At 43.0% G+C, this 26312-nt stretch overlaps 1 long non-coding RNA gene across 1 annotated transcript in view; it reads right to left on the bottom strand.

Annotated features, from left to right (window-relative positions):
• Window positions 1–26086, bottom strand: part of LOC139439891 (uncharacterized) — a 91680-nt gene extending 65594 nt beyond the window's left edge. Inside the window, exons 1-2 of the long non-coding RNA XR_011649996.1 lie at window positions 23542–26086; window positions 23017–23126 (exon numbers count right to left, since the gene is read on the bottom strand). This is a non-coding gene — a long non-coding RNA (uncharacterized lncRNA). The remainder of the gene's footprint in view (window positions 1–23016; window positions 23127–23541) is intronic.
• Window positions 26087–26312: the final 226 nt, after the last annotated feature.

Raw genomic sequence — 26312 nt, 5'->3', positions numbered from 1 at the left:
ATTAAGGTCCATTCTAACTGAGGTGGGCCACATCTTAACTGAAGTAACCTTATCAAAAGGTCCTACTTACAATGGTTCATACCCCAGTAATAGATTAAGTTTAAGAATAACATGTCTCTCCACACCACCGCAGGGTCCATTTTATATATGAGGACAAATAAACTCTCGATAGGAGAAGGGAAACAATGATATTATTTACCCTTACTCAGCAATTAATGTCTTGGTTTGTAAAATCCCTTATTTGACTATAGTGACTATACTGTGCTATTTGGAAGTTTCAACTGAGACTCCAATATGCAGTATTCATGTCATACCAAAGCGAGGTGCCAACAAACATACAAATTTTCATAGAAAACAGTTGAAAATCACTTATGGAACTCTAAAACCTTCACCCATACCAGTCAAAAAGAAGTTGTTGGATATTAAGAGAGGGTTTTTTACAAGTATTTATTTGGTAAGAAGCATTGAGAAGCGGATTTGGCTCAACTGATAGAGCGTCCACCTACCATATGGGAGGTCCAAGGTTCAAACCCAGGGCCTCCTGACCCGTGTGGTGAGCTGTCCCAAGCGCAGTGCTGATGCGTGCAAGGAGTGCCATGCCACGCAGGGGTGTCCCCCACGCCATGAGCAAGGAGTGTACTCTGCTAGGAGAGATGCTCCATGCGAAAAAAGTGCAGCCTGCCCAGTAATGGTGCCGCACACATGAAGAGCTGACGCAGCAAGATGATGCAATAAAAAGAGACACAGATTCCTGGTGCCGCTTACAAGAATGCAAGTGGACACAGAAGAACACACAGCGAATGGACACAGAGAGCAGACAACGGGGTGGGGGGGAATAAATTAAAAATAAATCTTTACAAAAAAAAAAAAAAAGAAGTGTTAGTGTGCTATGGGTTCCAAACAAAAGCAAGAGAGGTGCTTGTGTTTCACCACGACCCTGAAAAGGTCTTCAAGGGGACCCTTCAGAGAGCTTAATATGTTTCTCCTGCAGTTGAGGAGACAGAGTAGATTAATTACATCCCAAGAAATGTAAGGACCGTGATATGGCTGGCAGCTACTCTGAGATGCCAGGATCTGCCCATACTCTCAAAAGATTGTATAGGCATAGAACCCATTTCTTGCTGCCCTGAAGTGGACCATATGAGTAGGAGAATGCTTCAGAGATCATCTTAGATCCTGTCCAGTAGGGCTGTTGAGAGGAGGATAAACTGCCTTAAGAGAAGAGAAACCAGAAAAGGACTGCTCAATTCTTAGAGGCTATGGAGGGAGAAAACAACTGGCCGAAGAGAGTCCAAAACCCCAGGTCAGGGAACCATATGGGGGGGCGGGTAGAGAAGAGTGCAGATCTCTGAAGAACCCACAAAAGTTTAAACATTGTGAGAAGAAAGGAGAAAGCCAGGTTTGAGCATTGACCACTTCCAGAGACTACAAAGGCAGCTTCAATAACACAGACAAGTAGTCATTTCTGTCCCCTCCTACTTCCCTGTGCTCTAATCCTGGAAGGATCAGACTCCTCAGAAAGAAAGAAGGACCTCACTCCATTTTTGCACCTGCAGCAGGCCCCAGGTGGGAGAGGACAAATAGTTTAATTTGAAAACAAAATTGGAAATATTGACCATATATGAGCTAAACATTGACCATATATGGGCTGAGATCGTGTTTTACTAATTAAATTGATATAGGGCTTCCTAATCCCTACAAAGATCCAGAATGATATCAGTCCAGGGACTGGGTTAGGACCATCACGACGGAGGAGGTTTAAAGACATGCTAGAACCAAAAAGTTTCTTTTATGATTATACCCCATGACTCCTACTTGTCAATGTTCTAGTTATAATTTTAAAAGTTGTTCCTCCAACTTGACTAAAACAAACAAACAACAACAACAACAACAACAACAAAACACACCAAAGGTGTGGAGGAGGTGCTATCAGAGCTAATAGTTCTTGGCTTAACAGCACTTAGATTTCCTTATGGAAAATGAGTTGACGGCTTCAAGCTATGCACCAGTTCTCCTCTTCCTTCTTAATTTCCTGAAGGATCCTCTGCTTCCTCCTTCTGTTACTCTGTAGTATGTACCACAGTCCTAAGTGTACACATTTTTAATAACATCCTAAAGCTCCCCGTCTGCCCTATATCCTGTCCCCTTGCACCCTGTCCATCTTCAGCAATTACACAGAGTCAGAGATAGCCCGACAAAGTTTCGGAGTCTCCTCTATGGTAGCACTTACTGCCTTTTTTTTCTTTCTCTCTTTCCTCATTCTTTTCCTATAATCAGAAGGATGAGACACATACATGTACACCTATATACAAAACACTGTACAAATAAAATATTCATGGGAAAGTGGCTGTGGCTCAATCAGTTGGGCTCCCATTTAACCATATGGGAGGCCCTGGGTTTGTGTCCTGGGGCCTCCTTGTGAAGGCAAACTCGACAGCATGCTGCAGAGAGCCACCTGGCCCACAAGCGTGCTGCCTGGCCCACAGACGCCACGAAGTGCCACCCGGTCTGCAAGCACTGTGGAGAGCCAACTCAGCAAGGTGACGCAACCAAAAAGGGAGACAAGCAAAAACACAGAAAAGCGTGCAGCGAATGGACACAGAGAGCAGACAGCAAGCAAGCCGCAAGAGGGGAGGGAAAATAAAAATAAATAATAAATACAGACACAGAAGCACGCACAGCAAATGGACACAGAGAGCAGATATCACGCAAAAAATCACAAGGGGGGAATAATAATAAATAAATAAATAAATAAATAAAAATAATTATATTCATGGATACTCTGCCCTCTAGGAATGGAAAACTTAAGACAGTTAACATTAAACAAACAACCATAAACATACAAATAGCAAAGCAGCATTAAATCAATATATGAATGAATAGCACAGTAAATGCATGTTTGAGATAGGAAGCAGAGTCTGTCAGTCAATGCCTGTTTACTGAACATCTCCTAGATGCCAGCACAGGGCTAGGTTCTGGCAATAAAATGGTGAGCAAAACAAACACAGTCCCTGCGTATATAGAGCTTTCAAAATACCAGAAAAGATAAACACTAAAGAATTTTTTACTAAAAAGTAACTTATTGAATATAAGTGTGCAAAGTGTTGTGAAAGATGATATGCAATACTGATCTGGGCATTAAGAATCTAATCTAGTCTGAGGATTAGAGAAGCTTGCCTACATAAGGAATTAGTAGGGTTAGACAAAAGGCTAAAAGGGAAGGCAGAAGCACCACATTCATGGAACTGAAAGGTGGCCTGTGTGGCTGGAGTCAATCTATCTCTCAAAAGAGAAAGGGGTCAAGGTGAGGAGGTTGAAGCCATCAGCAGATTCACAGGATTGGAAGGAACTTAAAAGATCATTTAGGGAAACAGATTTGGCTCAACTGTTAGAGCATCTGCCTACCACATGGGATGTCCAGGGTTCAAACCCCGGGCCTCCTGACCCATGTGGTGAGCTGGTCCACATGCTGATGCATGCAAGGAGTGCCATGCCATGCAGGGTGTCCCATGTGGAAGGAGTGCACCCCGTAAGGAGAGCACCCCACACAAAAAAAGTGCAGCCTGCCTAGGAGTGACACCACACACTCAGAGAGCTGACACAGCAAGATGACACAACAAAAAGAGACACAGATTCCCAGTGCTGCTGATAAGAATACAAGCAGACACAGAAGAACACACAGTGAATGGACACAGAGAGCAGACAACTGGGGGCAGGGTGGGGAGGAGGGGGAAGAGGAAAGAAATAAAAAATAAATCTTTAAAAAAATTAAATTGAAAAAGATAATTTAGTCTAACCATCTGGGTGATGCGGGAATCCTCTTTGCCCTTTCCACTTCATTGGGTCCCAATGAATATGAGGCTGGAAAGGGGTTGGCATCGGGTCACAGGAGGCTTGTATAAAAGAGTAAATAAAGTGTCCATGGAGCCCCAAAGGCCGAGACATGAGAGTTCTTGGTTCCATTGCTCTGATCCCAGGTTATGGTTAGAACTGCCCCTCTGATCAGCCTATTTTTGTGAAGACACTCACAAGATCAGCTGAGGAGAAGCAGATAACCACCATTCACATTTATTAGCCACTACTCAGTGGAAGGATAATTACTTTGAGCAGGTGTCAGAAAGGTTGATTGTTCAGGAGGACCTGGCTAATTTGCATTCACGACAACAAAACTATTGCAGTGGGTCAACCACGGCAGCCTGCAAGCAAGACAAAGGACAGCAAAACCAGAGTGACCACCACCCAGAGGAAACTGGCCAATTTACTCTGAAGGTAGAATTTGTTTGCCATCATTAGGGTAGTTGCCTCCTCCCGAGTTGGAGGCAGAACAAGGAGGCCTCTCCTTGGTGATACACCAGTAAAACACTCACATTTTCATGGCAGTGATGAAACCTGGCCACTTCCTCACTTCATTTTCCTGATGCTCAAGGTATGAAGGGGCTGGGTATGTCAGGAAGAGTCCCATGTCCCTGTCATCACCATCAATCAGCATTAAATAAGCACCCCACAGCAGGAAGAGTTCTGTGATGGCTCAGGATACAACAAAGTAGAGATCTCTGCTCTTGAGAGGCTCACAAATCTAAATAAGGACAGTAGAAACATGTGCCAGAAGGTAAACGATAACTTCAGGTACCAAATGGATGTACAGAGGAGAGCTAGGGTTTCATGGAGGACTGGATCACTGTGGAATGGCCTGACCCCCAGCTTTCAAGAGCTGGCACTTGATCTGGATGTCACATTGCAGTCAGGTGTAGCAAGGAGGTGGGAAAGTACAGTGGGAATTAGAGGAACAGAGTTAGACCAGTGGTTTCTAACAAAGGAATCATGGGCAATCAGGCTTCAAAGGCAAAGAAAATCATGAAAGGCCCGAAAGGTAGGCTAAGGAGCTGTGATTTTATCTTGCAAATAGTGATGATGCCAAGTAAAAGCAGGTTCTTTTCTCCTGATGTGTCTTTAAAGTCAATTTCTGGGAAGTGGACGTGGCTCAACTGATGAGTGTCCATCTACCATATGGAGGGTCCAGGGTTCGATCCCTAGGGCCTCCTGACCCATGTGGTAAGCTGACCCACATGCTCTGCTGCCGCGCACAAGGAGTGCTGTGCCACACAGGGGTGTCTCTGCATAGAGGAGCCCCACACACAAGGAGTGTGCCCTGCAAGGAGAGCTGCCCCGCATGAAAAAAGTGCAGCCCAACCAGGAGTGGTGCCGCTGATGCAGCAAGATGACACAGAAAAAAAAGAGATGCAGTTTCCCAGTGCCGCGGGATAATGCAAGTGGATGCAGAACATACAGTGAATGGAGACAGAGAGCAGATGGGGGGGGGGGGGGAAGAGAAATAAATAAAAAATACATCTTTTAAAAATAAATAAATAAAATCAATTCCTGTAAGAACAGTGACATTTTCTTCCATTTCTTCCCCATTGTCTTTACTTTTTTCATTTTATCTTCAAAGAAGTTTTAGGTCACAGTAAAGTCACATACAAAATATAGGGGACTCCCATATACAAAACATCCTCCCCTTTTCCCCCCTTCCCTATTAATAACCTTTTTACATGTGGATGGTACATTTGTTACAATTGATGTACAAATATTGAAATATAGCTACTAACCATGGTCAATGGTTCACATTATGGTTTACATTTTAGACAATACACTTTTATAAATTTTTTATGAAATTTAACATGGCCTGTATCCAACATTGCAAGATCATGCAGAATACTTCCACTGCCCCCTAAATACCCTCTCTTCCATCTATTCTATTCCTCCCTCCTCCTTCCCTTGGGGCCCACAGTGACCACCAGGCTTCACTCCTTGAAGGACAAGACTCATAGATACTTTTAATAACACTGAGGGCTTGACACACTAGTCTGTCCTTCCCTATTAGGAACCACCCATGCTCTCAAGAGAACCCTCCCCTCTGTTTGAGAACATATTGGGCCTCCCCAGGATGGGAGTCCAACTCCTTCCCACTCATTATGTGGGTCTTCCTCCACTAATACAAGACACTATGATAAAACAAACAGGGATGGGACCATTCCAGCCAGCTTCAGTAATTTCAGGTATTCTTTACCTTTTGCTATGTTATAATATAAAGCCATCCATATAATGATTTAGCAAATATAATTATTTATTAATTCTTAACCCTCAGTTACAGTGAGAAGTCATTGAAAGTTTCTGGCAGGAGTTTTAAGATAATTAATCTGATGGAATGTGCAGAATAATTTGAAGGGAGAAGTGGGAAAAAGCAAGGAAGCTGGTTAGGAGATCAGTATGTGGCAGGAGTTGACAATTTTAAAATGTTTCTTCTCTTTTTTTGCTGCACTGGAAGGCTAGATTCCCTTTACCTCCCAGGGAAGTTTAAGGGAAAGGAAACAAGCTTTGGCTGTTGTAATAGGGGTTTGGTATTTAAAAGGCCTCAAAGACTACAGTAAAATGAGAGAGGCTATGGCTTAAGGACATTAGCCTCAGAAAGGCATGATTCAGGGAGGGGCTTCATGCAGACTAGAAAGAGAATTCCCTAGGCTGGGGAGGAGGAGGAGGAGAAACAGGTTTGTAGGACCTGGAACCGGGGAAGCCAGCCCTTACTCCCTGGCAGCACCTGAAAAGGAAGACAGACCCTAGGAAGGACTGGCAACATGGTACATCCATGAGACAGGACCCCAGCCACCAGGATTCACAGCCTCACGAAATTCCTGTGAGGTAAGGATGAAGAGCAGGTCGTCAGTCCCTGGACCTGAAGGGATGGTGCAAATGATAGAGACAGCAGGAGTCTCAGGGATAACCAACAACTTAAAGACCCCTGCAATGCCATGGCCAAGTATAAGATCCTGTAACCACAATTCAAGACTCCAGATAAGAAATAAATGAAGTTAAATTTCCCATCAGTCAGAGGGGATAGGAGCACATTATTGGCAGTTATCTTTATTTAAGAATATAAATCAATATGAGGGAAACGGACTTTGGCCCAGTGGTTAGGGCGTCCGTCTACCACATGGGAGGTCCACGGTTCCAGCCCCGGGCCTCCTTGACCCGTGTGGAGCTGGCCCATGCGCAGTGCTGATGCGCGCAAGGAGTGCCCTGCTACACAGGGGTGCCCCCCGCGTAGGGGAGCCCCACGCGCAAGGAGTGCACCCATAAGGAGAGCCGCCCAGCGCGAAGGAGGGAGCAGCCTGCCGAGGAATGGCGCCGCCCACACTTCCCGTGCCGCTGACGACAACAGAAGCGGACAAAGAAACAAGACGCAGCAAAAAGACACAGAAAACAGACAACCGGGGGAGGGGAGGGGAATTAAATAAATAAAAATAAATCTTTAATAGATAAATAAATAAATAAGTAAATAAATATGATACTTCCTACACATATCAATGTGTATACTGACGGTCATACTGAAGCAGGCTAGTAAGATAGAGAATCAGTAGATGGATCTGGAACCTGACAAGAAGTCCACATGGAAATCAATAAACCCCCAAGATGGCTGCTGGAAGACCCCCACCCCCAAGATTCTGCCATTCAGAACAAAGATTTCTTCTGGAAGCCAGGAGAAGCCCCGGATATTCCCCAAGGACTTTATCATTGGGCTTTCATAAGGGATTGATGGGTGGGGTTATCAATCAAAACAGTAAACAGCTGGAACCCCTCCCTTGCCAACAGCAAAGAGGTGGAATAATAGTTCAAAAAGCTGCGGGGGGGGGGGGGGGGGGGTAGGGGGGGCTCTGAACACGCTCACTCACTCTCCCACTCTCTCATCTCTGAACCAGTTCCTGCCCTCTGCACACAGCTCTAGCCATTTTTCTTCTGCCACATGGCCATGCAAGTAAACCTGGGCATTTATCATCTATAATGGTGAACTGTAGCCTGTAAATCAGCCCTCTTTATCACTTATCACCCCCTTCCTCTCTACCTGAGATCCCTGATCTGTTCTTTTCTCCTACTTCTTGTCCCTCCCTACCTGAATAAATTTCTGCAGCATAGCCGAGAACCTAAATAAAATCCAGTAACATATTTGGTGAGCCAGTCCAGGAGTTTATTGGTGAATGAAACTATGGCCTACAGCTTGTCTAATGCCTTCCTTTGGTTCTCTATTTTAAACGGGTTCACCTACGAGCCCCCACAGGACTTAATATCAGGAGGGAAGGGGCTGGGGCTCGGGAATTCTCTTTGTCCATGCCCCACGCCCAGGCTTGTGAAATCTCACCCCAGCCAGGATAGCTGGGTCATAGGGCAATGGCTTAAATCATGGCCTGCCAAGACAGAGTTTCCCCAGCAGAGCACCAGGCCCTGTGATGCTTCTTTTTCAAGCCATTTTAGCAGCTGGATTCTTTGTCCTTGGGCCTGCCTACCATTGCCTTCTCCCGCCTTCTCCTCTAGGGGTTGCATGGCAATGGTGGAGAGTCAGGACTTGCCCCTCCCAGCAGGTCCATGCCTTTGCAAGCAGCATTCCTATCTGTCCACCTGGAGGGTGAAGTGGGAAGGCGTGGGCAGAGTCAAAATGGATGCCATGGAAGTTCCCTTCCCCAGGGCAGTTATGGCCAGGATACCTTTACATAATTAACCTTTACCCACATTTTTACCTTCCTGCTTCTTGCCACTGAGACTTCTGGAAGGATAGGAGGAAGAAGGACTATTCAGCTTGGGAGCTTCAGGTTGAAGTCTATCCAGCCTGTCTCCCAAGTCCAGAACAGCCCTGGGAATGCCTGGCAGCAGGGTCTCTGATTCCTGGGGTGTTGGGAACTAGAGAAGTAACTCTGAATGTCCCCCAAGACTTTTGAAGGCTTGGGTGCTTCGATTCAGAGTGCAGCCGGTCTCAGACCCTGGAATTTAGGGGTGCCGAGAACCAGAGCAGTAAACTGAATGGCCCCCATTCCTTGGGCCCATCCATTCTGAGAGCAGCCAAATCTCCCCTGGGACAGACATCTCAGGCACTTTGATTTGGGGCCACTGCTCGGTCTCCTACCAATTCAGCTTGGGCTCATTAAACTGATATCTGGAATCAGATACCCAAGACCTAGGTGGCCCACAAGGACCACAAGCTTCAGCTCCAAGTTATGTGGAGTGGTGAATGGTTTTAATCAGACTAGGACTCTGGGATGCCAGAATGGTTGACTAAAAGGTACTTCTTCATTCTTCCTAGAATAATGGGCACAGTTTCTAGCATACCAGCAAACTCCCTATAGGAGTCTCTTCACAGGAATCAAGAAATTCTGTCTACTGCTGGTCCACATGGCCACGGAATAGCCAAGAGCAGTCTCTGTATCAGACCCTAAATTCCAATTAAACCAGTGTAAGAAAAGAGAACAAATAAATCTGAGGCCCAGAAACCTCATGTTGTGTCTCCTTAAAGAAATGAGGAAATACACCTCAAACTTCCATTAGTTTAAACTCGATTGTTCCTATAAGAGGTGTGAATAGTGATCAAGATAAAGAAACTTCCTGTGCCATCAATTAAGATCAAAGAGCTCCTTGAAATGCTAAAGGTATAAAATTCTCTCTTCTGTTTTAATCTGTGCTTAACTTTAATCTGTGTTCAACTTTGAAATCTGTGTTTAACTTTGTCAGTTTGCTTGTGCCTAGGAAATCAGATTTTGGGCTCACCTGTTATATATTGGATAACAGTGAAAGGTAACCTGAAAATGAGTCTTTAAAAGTCAATACTGGGAAACGGACTTTGGCCCAGTGGTTAGGGCGTCCGTCTACCACATGGAAGGTCCGCGGTTCAAACCCCAGGCCTCCTTGACCCGTGTGGAGCTGGCCCATGCGCAGTGCTGATGCGCGCAAGGAGTGCCGTGCCACACAGGGGTGTCCCCCGCGTAGGGGAGCCCCACGCGCAAGGAGTGCACCCATAAGGAGAGCCGCCCAGCGCGAAGGAAAGTGCAGCCTGCCCAGGAATGGCGCCGCCCACACTTCCCGTGCCGCTGATGACAACAGAAGTGGACAAAGAAACAAGACGCAGTAAAAAGACACAGAAAACAGACAACCAGGAGAGGGGAGGGGAATTAAATAAATAAAAATAAATCTAAAAAAAAAAAAGTTTCCTTCTTAAAAAAAAAAAAAGTCAATACTGTTGGGAGCGGACTTGGCCCAATGGATAGGGCATCCACCTACAACATGGGAGGTCCATGGTTCAAACCCCAGGCCTCTTGACCTGTGTGGAGCTGGCCCACACGCAGTGCTGATGCATGCAAGGAGTGCCCTGCCACTCAGAGGTGTCTCCCACATAGGGGAGCCCCACACGCAAAGAGTGCACCCTGTAGAGCTGCCCAGCATGAAAGAAAGTGCAGCGTGCCCAAGAATGGTACCACACACATGGAGAGCTGACACAACAACATGATGCAACAAAAAAGAAACACAGATTCCAGGTGCCGCTGATAAGGATAGAAGCAGTCACAGAAGAACACACAGTGAATGGACACAGAGAGCAGACAACTGGGGGAGGCGGGAAGGGGAGAGAAATAAATAAAAAATAAATCTTTAAAAAAATAAAATAAAAGTCAATACTGTCTTGCTAGTGGATTTAATGTATAAATCACAAGTGGAATTAATTTAATTGCTAGAAAAGCAGAGAAACTTCACAAAGTTGTTACTGATAAAATTCTTGTGGCTTAGTTAATAAAGATATTAATGGCAATTCATGAAAGAAACCAGTTTCCCTGAGCCTTCAGTAGCCTCAGTGAATATACATATAATTAATCTTGCTCATCCAAAGTCTGTTAAAGAAAAAAATTAAGTTCTGAAGCAAAGGAAAATTGTATGAAAGCATTGGGACATTTTGGTTATAAGCCATTAATTAAGGAACAAAATTCTTGTGCAAAACTGCATAGTCACAGTGCAAATTAGAGTAATTAAAAGGAGTCTTCAAATAAATCTTTTAAATGTTATCTTACAGTTAAACTTATTTTGTAAGAGAATTGAAAATTATTATAACAGTGAGTCCTGTGTCAAATTCTATTCATGTAAATTCCATTGGCTGATAATTGTAATCTAAGGTAACTTAACCAGTCTATGTGGTTGTGGTTAATTATAAAGAGTTTGTGAAAGCATCTTCCAAACTGAAGCATTTAAATGGCTATTTCTAAGAAGTCATTATTAACTAGAAACCTAAATTGATATTTACGGCAAAAGTAACTTCATAGCAGTGAAGCCTGTCTGGAAGTCACCTCTATGTGCACATTCAAGTGGTGGTAATGAAAAGTCACCTTGATTCCATTAGCACTCTTCAGTTTTCATTTTTAAAAAATAGAAGTAGTTTTTCCTCTACTGCAAAGGTAAAATACCTGTGTAATTAATGTTTTCATGGTAAAAGTGTAAAAGTAAGAAGCAAAGTACTAAAAAGTTCATTTGATATGTTACACATTGCATTGGAAGTGTTTAAAAAGTGTATAAAAATCAAGAAATAGACTTCAGCATTGTCAAACTCTTGTGCAGTCAAACCAGGCCTTTAATACATTGCAGGTTGCCTCTACATTTGGTTTATTGGCTAGGTTGGTCACTGACAATAAAAGTATATACTACATTTCTGGTTGTGCTCCTGAAGTCAATGGAGACTATGTTGCAGTTTCAAACTCCTGCAACAGCCAACGATGGCTTAGTACAGCCAAATGTACAATGGATATTGCCTCCAGATTGGCACTGTTTCATAGTACCAGAGAGTGCATAGCACCAGACCAGTGGAATACTGGAATCTACTTTCCTACCTTCTCTATAGGGTCAGCAGTGCCACAGCTTCTGTGAAGAACATACCAAGTAGAGCAATGAATACCAGAGTACTGCAAGTAAAACTTAAACACAATTGGCATTATAGCTTGCTCCCATGGAGAGATAACATGTAAGGTATTGCAAAGCTGGTACTTAAATCTATTGCAGCTCAAAGAGAAACTTATGCATTGAGTAGTACTTTAATCAGTATTAAGTACTGTACTTACATTCTATTCTAGATATATGTCTGATGATTATGGTGATATTTCTATTAGATCATATGCAGAAAAACATTGAACATGTTATAAGTCCTGGTAAACTTATCTCCCTCCTAGCCTTTATTATAGTTAAAGGAATGTCCAGCTTGGTGTATTAATCCTGAGTGAAACTAGCTTCCCAAGAAAGTGCCAGGTCACCAGAAGCACTTGATTGGATGTACAAATGCCAGTCATCGGATGGCCTGAAATACCTCTTCAAAAGAAAAAGCTAAGTAGCATCTGTGTCAAAGTCAGCTGTTCCCTCTAACTCTAGCCCAAAAGCCTATTCCTAGGGGGAAGGCAAACCAAACTTCCCATTAAGAAACCTTGTCTGTTTTCATCTCCTATACCTTAACTAAAAAGGGCAATGCCTCTTCTCATTCTTCTCTACCATAGGAACTGGGATTAACAATTTATACCTAACCCCATTGTCTATTGTAATCTTTCCCTAGAGCTAACCAACATAAAATATCTCAAGGAAGAATACTGTTTCCCATCAACTTTGGGAAAATGCAGTCTTTGCAGGCACCTGTCCTTTTCTACTTCTGTGGTCCAGTGTCCTCTTAGTGGGACCATATATTCTCAACATTCTAATTAAGTTTATTTCTTCCAGAATCAACATGTTGTTAGCCATATGGAGACTTCATCCAGCTTCTCAAAGGATGCCAGATCCATCTTCCTCTGAAATAAACTAGCAGAAGGGTTTTACACCTTGTCAGGTTGGGCCTACTGCCCCTAACCAGCAGGAAGTAGCTACAGAAGAATGATCATCTCCCTTCAGCAACCCTTTAAGGTTAAAGGTGCAAACTCTCAAGAAGGGGGGGCGGGGAATGAAGCAGGCTAGTAAGATAGAGAATCAGTAGATGGATCTGGAACCTGGCAAGAAATTCACATGGACATCAATAACCCCCAAGATGGCTGCTGGAAGACCCCCACCCCCAAGATTTCTGCCATTCAGAACAAAGACTTCTTCTGGAAGCCAGAAGAAGCCCTAGATATTCCCCAAGGACTTTATCACTGGGCCCTCATAAGGGATTGATGGGTGGGATAATCAATCAAAACAGTAAACAGCTGGTACCCCTCCTCTGCCATTAGCAAAGGGGTAGAATAATTAACAGTTCAAAAAGCCAGTCCTGGGGGCCTGATTGTGCACTCGCTCTCCCGCTCTCTTGTCTCTGAACCTGTTCCTGCCCTCTGCACATTGCTCTCGCCATTTTTCCTCTGCTGCATGGCCACACAAGTAAATCTGGGCATTTATAATCTATAATGGTGAATTGTAGCCTGTAAATCAGCCCTCTTTATCACTTTTCACCCTCTTCCTCTCTGAGACTCCTGATCTGTAATTTTCTCCCATTTCTTGTCCCTCTATGCCTGAATAAATACTGGCCTAACTTACCCAGTGTGCTCTTGAAATTCATTTCTGCAGCATAGCCAAGAACCTAAAAAAATCCAGTAATAATACTGTTGCTGGATTTTCTCTAGGCTCTTGGCTATTGTTAGAGAAAAACGGCATTCACTGGGTCATGGAAACTGACAATTGCAGGCAGAAAGTTTATTGGGAAGCTCTCCCAACATCAGGGGACTGAAAAATAGACTTCGACCCCCACCCCGCCAGCATGGCAGGCATCTGAAGAGAGACTTCAGCCTGCCCCTGGCAGAGGCAGTTATGAATTTATACAGTACATCTATAGGTGGGAAAATGCCTAGTCAGTGGGAGGGGGTTGGCGCTTGGGTAAGACCCAAGGGCCAATAGGGATGGCTAGGGGGTGATGGGCTAGGGGTAGTGAATCCTAGGGATGAAGGAGGGCTGGTGGTGTCATGTGGCTCCTTTGTCTATTCTTATGAGGAAATGAACTGTATCTGGACATGTAGGCTCTGGATGGGGGGCTGTTATATGTCACAGGAATGCAAGTCAGTTTGTTAACAATTATAAACCTTGTGGTCAGTTAATCATTATAAACCTTGTGGGGAGGGGGAAGGGGAGAGAAATAAAAAATAAAAATAAATCTTTAAAAATAAAATAAACCTTGTAAGGGAGAAACCTGTAACAGCTATGTTACAAAAAAGAATTTAAGAACATGCCAGTTTAATTAGGTAAATAGATTATTAATAGAATGAGAGAAAAATAAAATAAAATAAAGAGATGGGTCCCAGATATACTTGCAGGCTGGTACAGGCAGAGAAAAGACAAAAAAGGAAAAGGGTTGATTTACAGATTACAAATCCACATTACAGAGTTCCCATTAGAGATTACAAGTTCCCAGGTGTACTTGCATGCTGGTCCAGGCAGAGTGAGAAAGGAGAAAAAAAACCCAGAGCAACTTAGTCTCTGTGCTTGTTTCTTAAACCATTAATTACGGTTCCCCTTGTTAATGTTCAGGGGAGGAGTCCCAGATGTTTGCTGTTTTGATTGGTTACCCCACTCATCAGTTCCCGGGGCAGCCCAGTGACAAGGTCCCTTGATAATATCTTGGGCTTTTCTTTGATCCTGGATGAAATCCCATTCCAAATGGGAAATTCTCACGAGGTTCTTCTAGCAGCCATCTTGTGGGGTCTTTCTGTCAGGGAGGGTTGCCACAGCCACATATTCCATGACCATGGTTCTTCTGCCAGTTTCCAGATTTGTCTTTTTATTCCCTAAACTAGCCTGCCTCAATACCTACTATAATTGCTACAGTTCAAGTATAAAAGGATGAGACTAGATTAGAATGATAGCAATGAAAAGACAAAGGCATAAGAGTCCCAAAGATAATATGCAGGAATAAAGAAAAGGACTTGATCTACCACGAGTTTACAGAAAATCTCAGGACACATAGGGAATGCAGGAAGTTTCTCCTTGCCTCTGTCACTCTCTGGAAGCACACCCATAGGGGACTTAAGTAAACGCTATGAGTTAGTCTTAGCATGCAAAAATTATTATAAAATGCAACTTTAAAAAGCTTTATTCTCTTCACAGCTCTATGTTAGGGATAAGTAAACAGGGTAATAATAAAATTTTTAAAAGAATAAGATTTAGTCAGAGTTTCTCTGCTTTGTATCAGATATAGAGGACACTAGCAATACTGAGATTAATAAAACTCTAACTGTCCTTGTGATGCTCACAGTCTACTTGGAGAAATGACATGCCAACAAATAATTAAACTCCCCTGTGATGTGTCCAAACTGAGCTGGGAATAAATGCTCTAGAAGCACAGAGGATGGATGACAAACTCTGCCTTAGAATGGTAGAGAAGGCTTCACAGAAAAGGTAACATTTAATTGGGTTTTTCAGGATGAACAGGAGTGTGACATTTGTATAACAAGGACAAGAGCATTCCAAATAGCAGGAATAGAATGCACAAGGCATGTAAGTATAAAAGAAATGGTGAGTTTGGGTAGGGGGAAGGAAAGAGGGATGAAAGAGGAGTTGGCAGATAGGCAAAGGACTTGAATAGACATTTCTCCAAAGAAGATATACTAATGGCTAAGAAGCATATGAAAAGAAGCTCTCACACTTCCCGTGCCGCTGACGACAACAGAAGCGGACAAAGAAACAAGACGCAGCAAATAGACACCAAGAACAGACAACCAGGGGAGGGGGGGGGAAATTAAATAAATAAATAAATCTTTAAAAAAAAAAAAGAAAAGAAGCTCAACATTATTAACCATTAGGGAAATCCAAATCTAAGCCACAGTGAGATACCATCTCATATCCATGCGGATGGCATTTTTTAAAAAACAATGACAAAACAAAACAAAACAGAAAATAAGTGCTGGCAAGGATGCAGAGAAATAGGAACCCCTGTGCATTGCCAGTGGAAATGTAAAATGGTACAGCTGCTGTGGAACAGTTTCATAGTTCCACAGAAAATCAAACATGGAATTACCATATGATCTAGCAATTCCATTTCTAGATATATACCCAACAGAACTGAAAACAAGGACTCAAACAGATATCATTACATCAATTATTCATAGTAGCATTATTCACAATAGCTAAAAGGTAGAAGCAACACAAGTGTCCATCAACAGATGAATGGATAAGCAAATTGTGGTATATACACATAATGGAATAGCATTGAGCCATAAAAAGGAAGTTTCTGATACATGCTACCACTAGGATGAACCATGAAGGCATTATATTGAGTGAAATGTCAGAGGCAAAGGAACAACTACTGTATGATTTCACGTATATGAAATCATCATACCTAGAATAAGCAAATACATACAGACAGAATGAGGATTACAGATTACCAGGGACTGGGGATAGGGGTTTTGGGGATGGGAGAGGGAAGTTATTGCTTAATGGGTACAGAGTTTCTGTTCGGGGTGTTAAAAAGTTTTGGTAATGGATGGTGGTGTTGGTAGCACAATATTGTGAATGTAATCAATGTCACTCAATTGTACACATGGCAGTGGTTAAAATGGGAAGTTTAATGTTGTATACATATTACCAAAAGAAAGAAATTTTAATTAAAAAATAAAAAAGGAGTTGACAGGAAATGAGCCTCCCAAGATTTTCACAAGATTAAATTACAAAGATCACATAAGTGATTTTTACAAATTCACAAGTAGGTAAGGAGCTCAGAGGTGGGATTCACAGGATTAAGAGGGATTATCATAACAAATATGAAAACATGATTGCACTCAGGGAAAAAGATGTTCTGCAGGGAACTGGCTCCTACAATCTTTAACTAAGGCAGGTTACCCACATGATCAACATGGGCGGGATAGCCATTCACATATTCACCTAAAAGACTTCTGAGATACACCAAAGAGAAGTCACATGTCACTGGCAATATGGCCCCATGCTGGAGACCACAAAGAGTTATAGGACACTTACCTACCCTCAGATTACCTTATAGCCTCAGGTAAAACTTGTTTTTTCCCTGTTTTTCCTCTTTGAGAGCTTCTCATTAAAAGCACTAGCATGGGAAGCAGATCTGGCTCAAAGGATAGAGTGTCCACCCATCACATAGCAGGTCCAGGGTTCAAACGCAGGGCCTCCTGACCAGTGTGATGAGCCGGCCCACATGCAGTGCTCATGCACACAAGGAGTGCCGTGCCATGTAGGGGTGTCCCCCGCGTAGGGGAGCCCCACACGCAAGGGGTGTGCCCCATAAGGAGAGCCACCCAGCGCAAAAAAAACACAGCCTGTCCAGGAGTGGTGCTGCACACATGGAGAGCTGAAGCAGCAAGATGACACAACAGAGACACAGATCCCCAGTGCTACTAATAAGAATGCAAACGGACACAGAAGAACACACAGCAAATGGACACAGAGAGCAGACAACTGGGGGAGGGGGTGCAGGGAAGGGAAGAGAAATAAATAAGTAATAAATCCTAAAAAAAAAAAAAAAAGCACTAGTAACTTTTCCTCCCTAAATAATGTCCAGGAGTGGGTACAGTTAAGTGTTTAAGTGGTTGAGTGTCTGCTTTGCATGTATGAGGTCCCAGGTTCAATTCCCAGCATCTCCAATTAATTTAGTTAATTAATTAATTAAATACATAAAGTCCAACCTCAGAGCTTTCTCCATCAACCAAGTATGCAAACACCTAAATCTAATATCCATATTCCGGAAGTTTGGATAAAGCCTGGGAACTGAGAGGGGGAGTCTGGATGGAGCCGGGCAATTTGGTAGAGGGCTACACTTGCCTATTAAGATAAGCATAGCTTTATTTTCTTGTTATTGGGTTTTTTTGTTTTTTTTTTTAAAGGCTTTAGATATTTTTCTTTTTCATTTTTTTAAATTTCTCTACCCTTCCCCCTCCCCCCCAGTTGTCTGTTCTCTGTGTCTATTTGCTGTGTGTTCTTCTTTGTCCACTTCTATCCTTACCAGCGGCACCAGGAATCTGTGTTTCTTTTTGTTGCATCATCTTGTTGTGTCAGCTCTCCGTGTGTGCGGCGCCATTCTTGGGCAGGCTGCACTTTCTTTCACACTGCACGGCTCTCCTTATGGGGCACACTCCTTGCACGTGGGGCTCCCCTACGCGGGGATACCCCTGTGTGGAGACACCCCTCCGTGGCAGGGCACTCCTTGTGCGCATCAGCACTTTGCGTGGGCCAGCTCCACACAGGTCAAGGAGGCCCAGGGTTTGAACCGCGGACCTCCCATGTGGTAGGCGGACGCCCTAACCACTGGGCCAAGTCCACTTCCCAAGCATAGCTTTAATCAACAGCAACTTCGTGTAAAATATGGCACAAGAAAAAAATACCCCCAAAAACTCCAGAGGGTTTTTTCCTAATAATGTGCCTCAAGATTTATTTAAATGTCTGAATCCCATTTTCAGCACATTAAAGATCTGTATTGCAAATCTACAGGTTATATATTTTGTGATGTATTTCTGATAGAATTCAGAGATCAGGGAAGAAAATATATTACTGATAGATTCTTTGAGGGCAAAGAAAACTGACCTCAACTAAAAGAAAGGTAATTTGGGTTTAATCTTCAAATAAAAAGTGCATTTGATTATGAAAAACAATCATCTAGATTCACATTTTTGTGTTTAACAACCACCTTGAAATTGGTCTGCCTCAGAGGACAGCACGATTCTGGGCATGAATGATTTATGACATTCATGAACTTGGCAACTACATCAGTTTTCCTACACCTGGCACCCAACACCACCTGCATGTTAAGTGAAGATTTATGATTTATAAAACTCACCTCATTATACAGAGGTACATGAATTGTCTTCTATGTGCAGTCTATAACTCCTAAGACAGATGAGAAGGCAGCTATGTCACAGAATTTATGGCTCCTTCCTGCTAAAGCTGAAGTTTTGGAGAAAAACTACAGAAATAACTAGCCCTTCAGAGAAAAATAGCTTTAGCTAATAATTACACACCCAAATGATGAAAGGGCTATAGTCCACCAATACATCTTACATTAACAAAGAGACTAACGGCAAAAGTCACTTTAATCACAGCACTGAACTGTGTCTATATTTTGAAAGCTGCAGTAATAGAAGGGAAGGAACCTAAGTGAATCTTTAGAAATATCAAATACTCTGTCTGTTTAATTTTTTCCCCAGTTTGGTGTCTGAGTCCTCTTGCTGAGATTTTTTATCAAGTGGCCCAGCCAAACCTCAGAAATAGATTTCAAAGAAAAAAATTCAGTACTGTAGCAGTTTGATATTATTGATGAATTCCAAAAAGAAATATTGGATTATGTTTGTAACCTGATCTTTTCCTCTGGGCATATAAGATTATATTGGATTAATCAAGTAAACCTCTTTTGTCAGTAGGGCATTAAGTACCCACCCATTGGTAGGTGGAGACTCGCAGATAAAAGGCATGGCAAAGGAGAGAGTTGAGGGTTTTTGATGTTGGAGTTTGACGCTGAAGCCTTAGGATGGAGCCCCAGGAAGTAAGCATACAGGAAAGAGAAGCAAGCCCCAGGAAGGGAGGAACCCAGGAAGCCTGAATCCTCACAGATGTCAGCAGCCATCTTGCTCCAACACGTGAAAACAGACTTTGGTGAGGGAAGTAACTTATGCTTCATGGCCTAGTATCTGTAAGCTCCTACCCCAAATAAATATCCTTTATAAAAACCAACCAGGGAAGTGGACTTGGCCCAATGGATAGGGTATCCACCTACCACATGGGAGATCCAGGCCTCCTTGACCTGTGTGGCACTGGCTCATGCGCAGTGCTGATGCGCTCAAGGAGTGCCATGCCACGCAGGGTTGTCCCCTGCGTAGGGGAGCCCCACGTGCGAGAGAAAGTGCAGCCTGCCCAAGAATAGCGCCACACACACGGAGAGCTGACACAAGATGATGCAACAAAGGGAGATACAAATTCCCAGTACCGCTGATAAGGACAGAAACAGTCACGGAAGAACACACAGCAAACCGGACACAGAAAGCAGACAACAGGATGGGGGGCGGGGAAGGGGAGAGAAATAAATAAATAATAAATCTTAAAAAAAAACAAAAAACCAACCAGGTTCTGGTATTTTCCATCAGCACCCCTTTGGCTGACTAATACAAATACGTTGTATCCAATGACTTCCTATGTACACTCACAAAGTGAAAAAAAGAAAATTTTGAATTGCATTCTGAAATGCTGCTTGCTTTCAGAGATGTTTTAGAAATGCAGCAAATCTTTCCTTAAATCCTGCCCCCTCCCCACCAAAAAAAAGAGAGCACAGAAGATTCAATGGAATAAACTCATATACATCTCAAGAAAGAATAAGACTATACAGTTAGGGAAGCAGATGTGGTTCAAGTGATTGGGCTCCCATCTACCATATGGAGGGTCCCAGTTTCAGTTCCCGGGGCCTCCTGGTGAAAGCGAGCTGGCCCGCACGACAAGCTGGCACAATAAAAAAAAAAGAGAGAGACACACACAGAGAAGAGATACAACAAACCAGGGAGCTAAGGTGGCTCAAGCAATTGAGTGCCTCTCTCCCATGTCAGAAGGTCCCAGGATCAGTTCCTGGTGCCTCCTGAAGAGAAGATAAGCAGACACAATAAAACACACAGTGAATGGACAAAGAGAGCAGACAACTGGGGGTATTGAGGGGGAAGGGGAGATAAATAAATAAAATTAATTAATTAAATAAATCTTAAAAATAAAAGAAGACATCATGGTGGGAAGCAGATGTGGTTCAACTGATAGAGCGAGCGTCTGCCTACCATATAGGAGGTTCAGGGTTCAAATCCAGGGCCTCCTGACCCATGTGGTGAGCTGGCTCACACACAGTGCTGACGTGCACAAGTGCCATGCCACGCAGGAGTTTTCTCCACATAGGAGAGCCCCATGCACAAGGAGTGCGCCCCACAAGAAGAGCCGCTCCACACAAAAAAAGAGCAGCCTGCTCAGGAATGGTGCCACAAGATGACGCAACAAAAAATAGACACAGATTGCTGGTGCTGCCGAGAATGCAAGTGGACACAGAAGAATACAAGTGAATGAACACAAGAGAGCAGACAACGTGGGGCAGGGGGGGAGGGAAGGGGAAATAAATAAATAAAATAAAATCCTTAAAAATAAATAAAAGTTTTTAAAAAGAAAAAAAGAAGACACCATGGTACTAGGAGTGTTTCTAAATAAGGTGTGGTTCTTAATCTCAGCCCCCATAAAAATTCCCTGTAGAATTTGTTAAACGTGCAGATTCCTTGGCCCCACCTCAGATTTAGAGAACCCAAGTCTGTAAATGGGATGGGATGCTAAGGCTCTGCACGTTTAAAGAGTTTCCCAGTAATTCTGATGGCCTACTGAAGCTTTGGAAACATTGCAGTAGCAGAATTAGAGAAGAAGACGTAAAGAATTTGGGCTATGAAAAGAGCTTAGTCAGTACAGACAAGAACACCAGAAACCCATTTGTGAAAGCTTGAAGTTATGTACCCCAGAAAAACATAATCTTAATCCATTCCTGTAGTTGTGATCCCATTGTAAATAGAACATTTTGATGAGGTTACTTCAGTCAGGGTGTGGTCCAGCCTTAAGCCTATCACTAGAGCCATACAGAGAAGACCACAGAGTTCTCTCTGAGAGCCACAGGGACCAGGCAGAAGCTGGAAATCAGTGGATCTGGGACGGGACAGAAGACACTGCTATGTGTATTATCATGCGACAGAAAAGCCAAGGAACCCCAGATTACTGGTCAGTCAGAAGATACTAAAAAAAAAAAAAGAAGATACTGATCATGGGGGAGGAAGCTAGTCTTCGGGACTCTGAAACTATGAGCCTATAAGAAACTGCTGCTGTTAAGCTAACCTGTTCTATGAAATTTATTTTAGCAGTTGGGAATCTAAAACAATGTTTTTGAAAGGAAGGCAGATAACTGGCCACTATAGTTTCTTGCTATAGCCTAATCAAAAAGGAGGAGCCACACTCCCTGTTCTTCCAGAACGTTGGCTTTGTGGTTATTGAGACAACGCCTATACCTCCTTAATTATTTTTCCATTAATTTTCATTGCCTAAGGAAACGTGGGCATTTCTTCTTCGGAGAGGCAAGGTTGAAGAAACTTGGAAACCAACAGACCCTCACCTAAAGAGGGCATGTAATTCAGGACAATTGAAAAGACGGCTGACATGATTTCACTAATTATATACCTTAAGGAGTGAGGATGCGATCAGAGGAAGAGAGTATATATTCCAGTTATCTGAAAGCATTTGAAAAAGTTCTGTGTGAAATAAACATTTAATCTGGGGGGGTGGGAGGTGGGATATATGGGAATCTCTTATATGTGTGTGTGTGTGTGTGTATTTTATCCCCCTCCCTTGCGGCTTTTTGCTTGTTGTCTGCTCTCTGTGTCCATTTGCTGTAAGCTCTTCTGTTTTTTCACTTGTCTCCCTTTTTGTTGCGTCACCTTGCTGAGTCAGCTCACCACAGCGCTTGTGGGTCGGCAGCACTCCACAGCATGCAGGCAAGCCTGCCTTCACAAGGAGGGCCTGGGATGCCAACCCAGGGATTCCATGCGGTAGATGGGAGCCCAACTGATTGAGCCATAGCTGCTTCCCAATATTTTTTCTTTTAAGATTTATTTTTCTCCCCTTCTCCTCCCACTGCCCCAGTTGTCTGTTCTCTGTGTCTATTTGCTGCATGTTCTTTGTCCACTTCTGTTGTTGTCAGCGGCACGGGAATCTGTGTTTCTTTTTGTTGCATCACCTTGCGTCAGCTCTCCACGTGTGCAACGCCATTCCTGGGTAGGCTGAACTTTCTTTTGCGCTAGGCGGCTCTCCTTAAGGGGTGCACTCCTTGTGCATTGGGCTACCCTGCGCGGAGACACCCCTGTGTGGCACGGCACTCCTTGCGTGCATGAGCACCGCGCGTGGGCCAGCTCCACATGGGTCAAGGAGGCCCGGGGTTTGAACCACGGACCTCCCATGTGGTAGACAGACGCCCTAAACACTGGGTCAAGTCTGCTTCCCACCCAATATTTTTTAATGTAACATTTTTTGTGATCTATGTATCTTCAAAAAAATTCAATTAAAAAAACATAATGTGTGAACCTAAAAAAAAAACATTTAATGTTAAAATCATATGGGTGATTTCTCAAATGCATACTGTTTCAGTTTCCTTATTGCTAAAACAAAACCATGCAATGGATTGGCATAAACAATGGGAATTTATTGACTCACAGTTTTGAGGCTAGGAGAAATCCAAATCAAGGCATCATCAAGGCAATGCTTTCTTCCCAAAGACTGGTGTTCTGGGGCTGGCTGCCAGTGATCCTTGGTCCTTGGCTCCTCTGTCAAATGGCAATGCACCTATCAATCCCCCTCTTCTCTGCCAGATCCCACCAACTTTCCTGTGGCTTTCTCTCCACCTGTCTGAATTTCATTCTGCTTATAAAGGACTCTACTAATAGGATTAAGACCCATCCTGATTGAGTTGGGCCACACCTTAACTGAAGCAACTTCATCAAAAGGTCTTATTTACAATGGGTTTACACTCAAAGGAATGGATTAAGTTTAAGAACATGTTTTTCTGGGGTATGCAGCTCCAAACCACCACACATACCAAGTAAAAAAGAAGGCTGAAGGGGAGCAGATGTAGCTCAGTGGTTGAGTGTCTGCTTCCAATGTACTAGGGTCTTGGGTTCAATCCCCAGCACCTCCAAAAAAAAAAAAAAAAGAAGGCTATAGAGCAGAAGAAACACTTACTAGCTGTAGAAGCTTGTGAATTCACTGATTTTCCCTATTCCTCACCTATTAAATGAAAAGTTAGATCTTAATATCTAAGGTTCTCTTTGTATTTCTAGAACCCAAGTTCAATTCCCAGTGTAGTATCTTTTTCACTATATCATGCAGTCAAGAATAAGTTAAGGGGAAGCTGACTTGGCCCAGTAGTTAGGGCGTCCGTCTACCACATGGGAGGTCCACAGTTCCAAACCCTGGGCCTCCTTGACCCGTGTGGAGCTGGCCCATGCACAGTGCTGATGCGCCCAAGGAGTTCCCTGCCACGCAGGGGTGTCCTCCGCGTAGGGGAGCCCCACGCCCAAGGAGTGCACCCCATAAGGAGAGCCGCCCAGCGCGAAAGAAAGTACAGCCTGCCTAAGAATGGCGCCACCCACACAGAAAGCTGACACAACAAAATGACACAACAAAAGAGACACAGATTCCCGTGCCACTGACAACAACAGAAGCGGACAAAGAAGACACAGCAAATAGACACAGAACAGACAACTGGGGCGGTGGGGAGGGAAAATAAATAAATAAATCTTTAAGAAAAAAGAATAAGTTAAAATTCTGTCCCTTTAAATTAAAAAATTCAGAAAAGACTCCTACATGCTTAAGAATTAAATATTAAATGGATATTGATGAAGAGCAAATATCTGCTTTTATCAACCCTACCCTCTCCCCAAATAAGGCTTCCTGCACAGGATCCTTGACCTAACCAAGAACCAACTGTTTTCCAAACCTGAATTAAATTCCAGAGCAAGGTTAACCGACTGCCTTCTATACTCTGTGCAATGAGCTCATATTAACACTGGGATATAAATGTCCTATCTAATCAAAGTGGCATTTTAGTTTGATATATTGCAGCTTTACCTTTCTTTCAGGGTCATTCTCTCTCTTCTCTTCTATCAGAAAGAGCACAGGTTACCAGGCATTCAGTAAAATGAAGCTTATTGTCACCACCCCTGGGGACAGAGACATCACCTAACTTAAATACTTCTTATGCTTCACTGAAGCAACAATGTGAAACATAGTGCAACTAATGCCAAAAGGGAAAAGTAGTAACTGTCTCCTGAGATCTGCTGCAGGTACATAAAAAATTCCAGGGAAAACAAAAATGACAAATCTCTGCAATAGGCAACATTTTTATTTCCTGAAGATGGCAGGAGCCACAGCATTATATTCATCTTTGGGAAGACTGAATAAAATGTATTCTGAGTCACCAATTTGAAGAGACTTTGCTTTAAAAATATAAACTTGATCCTATGAGTTATTTTATAGATTGAACTTCCTTTATAGTTATTTTAGAAACTAAACTACATATAAATTTGAAAAAGTGCTTTGTTTTCTTCCACTGCCCAAAATAACTGCTGTTATAATGGCTTAGGCCAGTATTATAAAACTCATCTTGGGAAGCGGACTTGGCCCAATGGATAGGGTGTCCGTCTACCACATGAGAGATCTGCGGTTCAAACCCCAGGCCTCCTTGACCCGTGTGGAGCTGGCCCATGCGCAGTGCTGATGCACGCAAGGAGTGCCATGCCACACAGAGGTGTCCCTGGGTAGGGGAGCCCCACACGCAAGGAGTACGCCCCGTAAGGAAAGCCGCCCAGCATGAAAGAAAAGTGCAGCCTGCCCAGGAATGGCACTGTACACATGGAGAGCTGACACAACAAGATGATGCAACAAAAAGAAACACAGATTCCCGTGCTGCTGACAACAATAAAAGTGGACAAAGAAGAACACGCAGCAAATGGACACAGAGAACAGACAACTGGGGCGGGGTGGGGGGAAGGGGAGAAAAATAAATAAAATAAATCTTTTTTTAAAGATTCATCTTTTTTTAATGTGGAAACAAAGATTAAAGATCAAAATCCAGTTTGTTTATTAGGCAGCAGAGCCTAGTTGTTAGCAGTGTATGTTCTGGGGTCAGTCTGGCTTCAAATTCCAGCTCTGCCATTCGAGTGCTATTTAACCCCATAACCACTCTAATTCTCAATTTCCACATCTGTAAAATGGCAATACTAATAGTTTTTACTTGAGACCATAGTTATGAGAAATTCCATTAGATAATGTATATAAAACTGTGTGGCACTTAATATTCAACAATCGTTAGCTATTACTATTTGAATGACAATTCTTATTAATGGCTGGGAGCTAAACACTCAAAAGACGAAATTAGTTATCTATTTTCAAATATCCTAAAATAACAATTATGCCAGTTAAAATATTACTTAAAATATATTATGCACAGGTCTGTTTAGTAAACCTTTACCCATATGTAATTTTCACTCCCCAGTGTGACAGTGAAATGACAACAGAAAACTGAAATACAGTATTGTCCTCAATGGTGAAAAATTATACTGCATAGCTGTGGATCTAATTGTTCATTCTTAGTCATTTGCACCCTTCTTTCTCTTTATACTCAGGATATTTTCTTCAAGTCATCAGATTGGAGGCTATATTAATTTGCAAAGCAGTCCAGAAACCTGTTTTTATCACTGGCATATATTCTAAAACGCCCATTCTTAGGTTCTTGCTTACAATATCCAGCAATACCACATCCCTCTTGTGGTCATGGCGAGTAATTACTAAACTCCTGACTGGAAACTCCACTAAGGTCAATCATACATGTACACACAGAATTGTGGCCTCAGACACCCTTTACCTAATACCATTTGATGCCAGGATTATTTTGATGAGCACTTTGTGGTTCATTCCTCTCCATGTTATTTTGCATCAGTGTATTGTCTTAG

This window comes from Dasypus novemcinctus, chromosome 2 (genome assembly GCF_030445035.2).
Source record: "Dasypus novemcinctus isolate mDasNov1 chromosome 2, mDasNov1.1.hap2, whole genome shotgun sequence".
NCBI classification, from domain to species: domain Eukaryota; kingdom Metazoa; phylum Chordata; class Mammalia; order Cingulata; family Dasypodidae; genus Dasypus; species Dasypus novemcinctus.
Note: the sequence above shows the minus strand (reverse complement) of the source record. Positions and strands in the feature narration are given on the sequence as shown.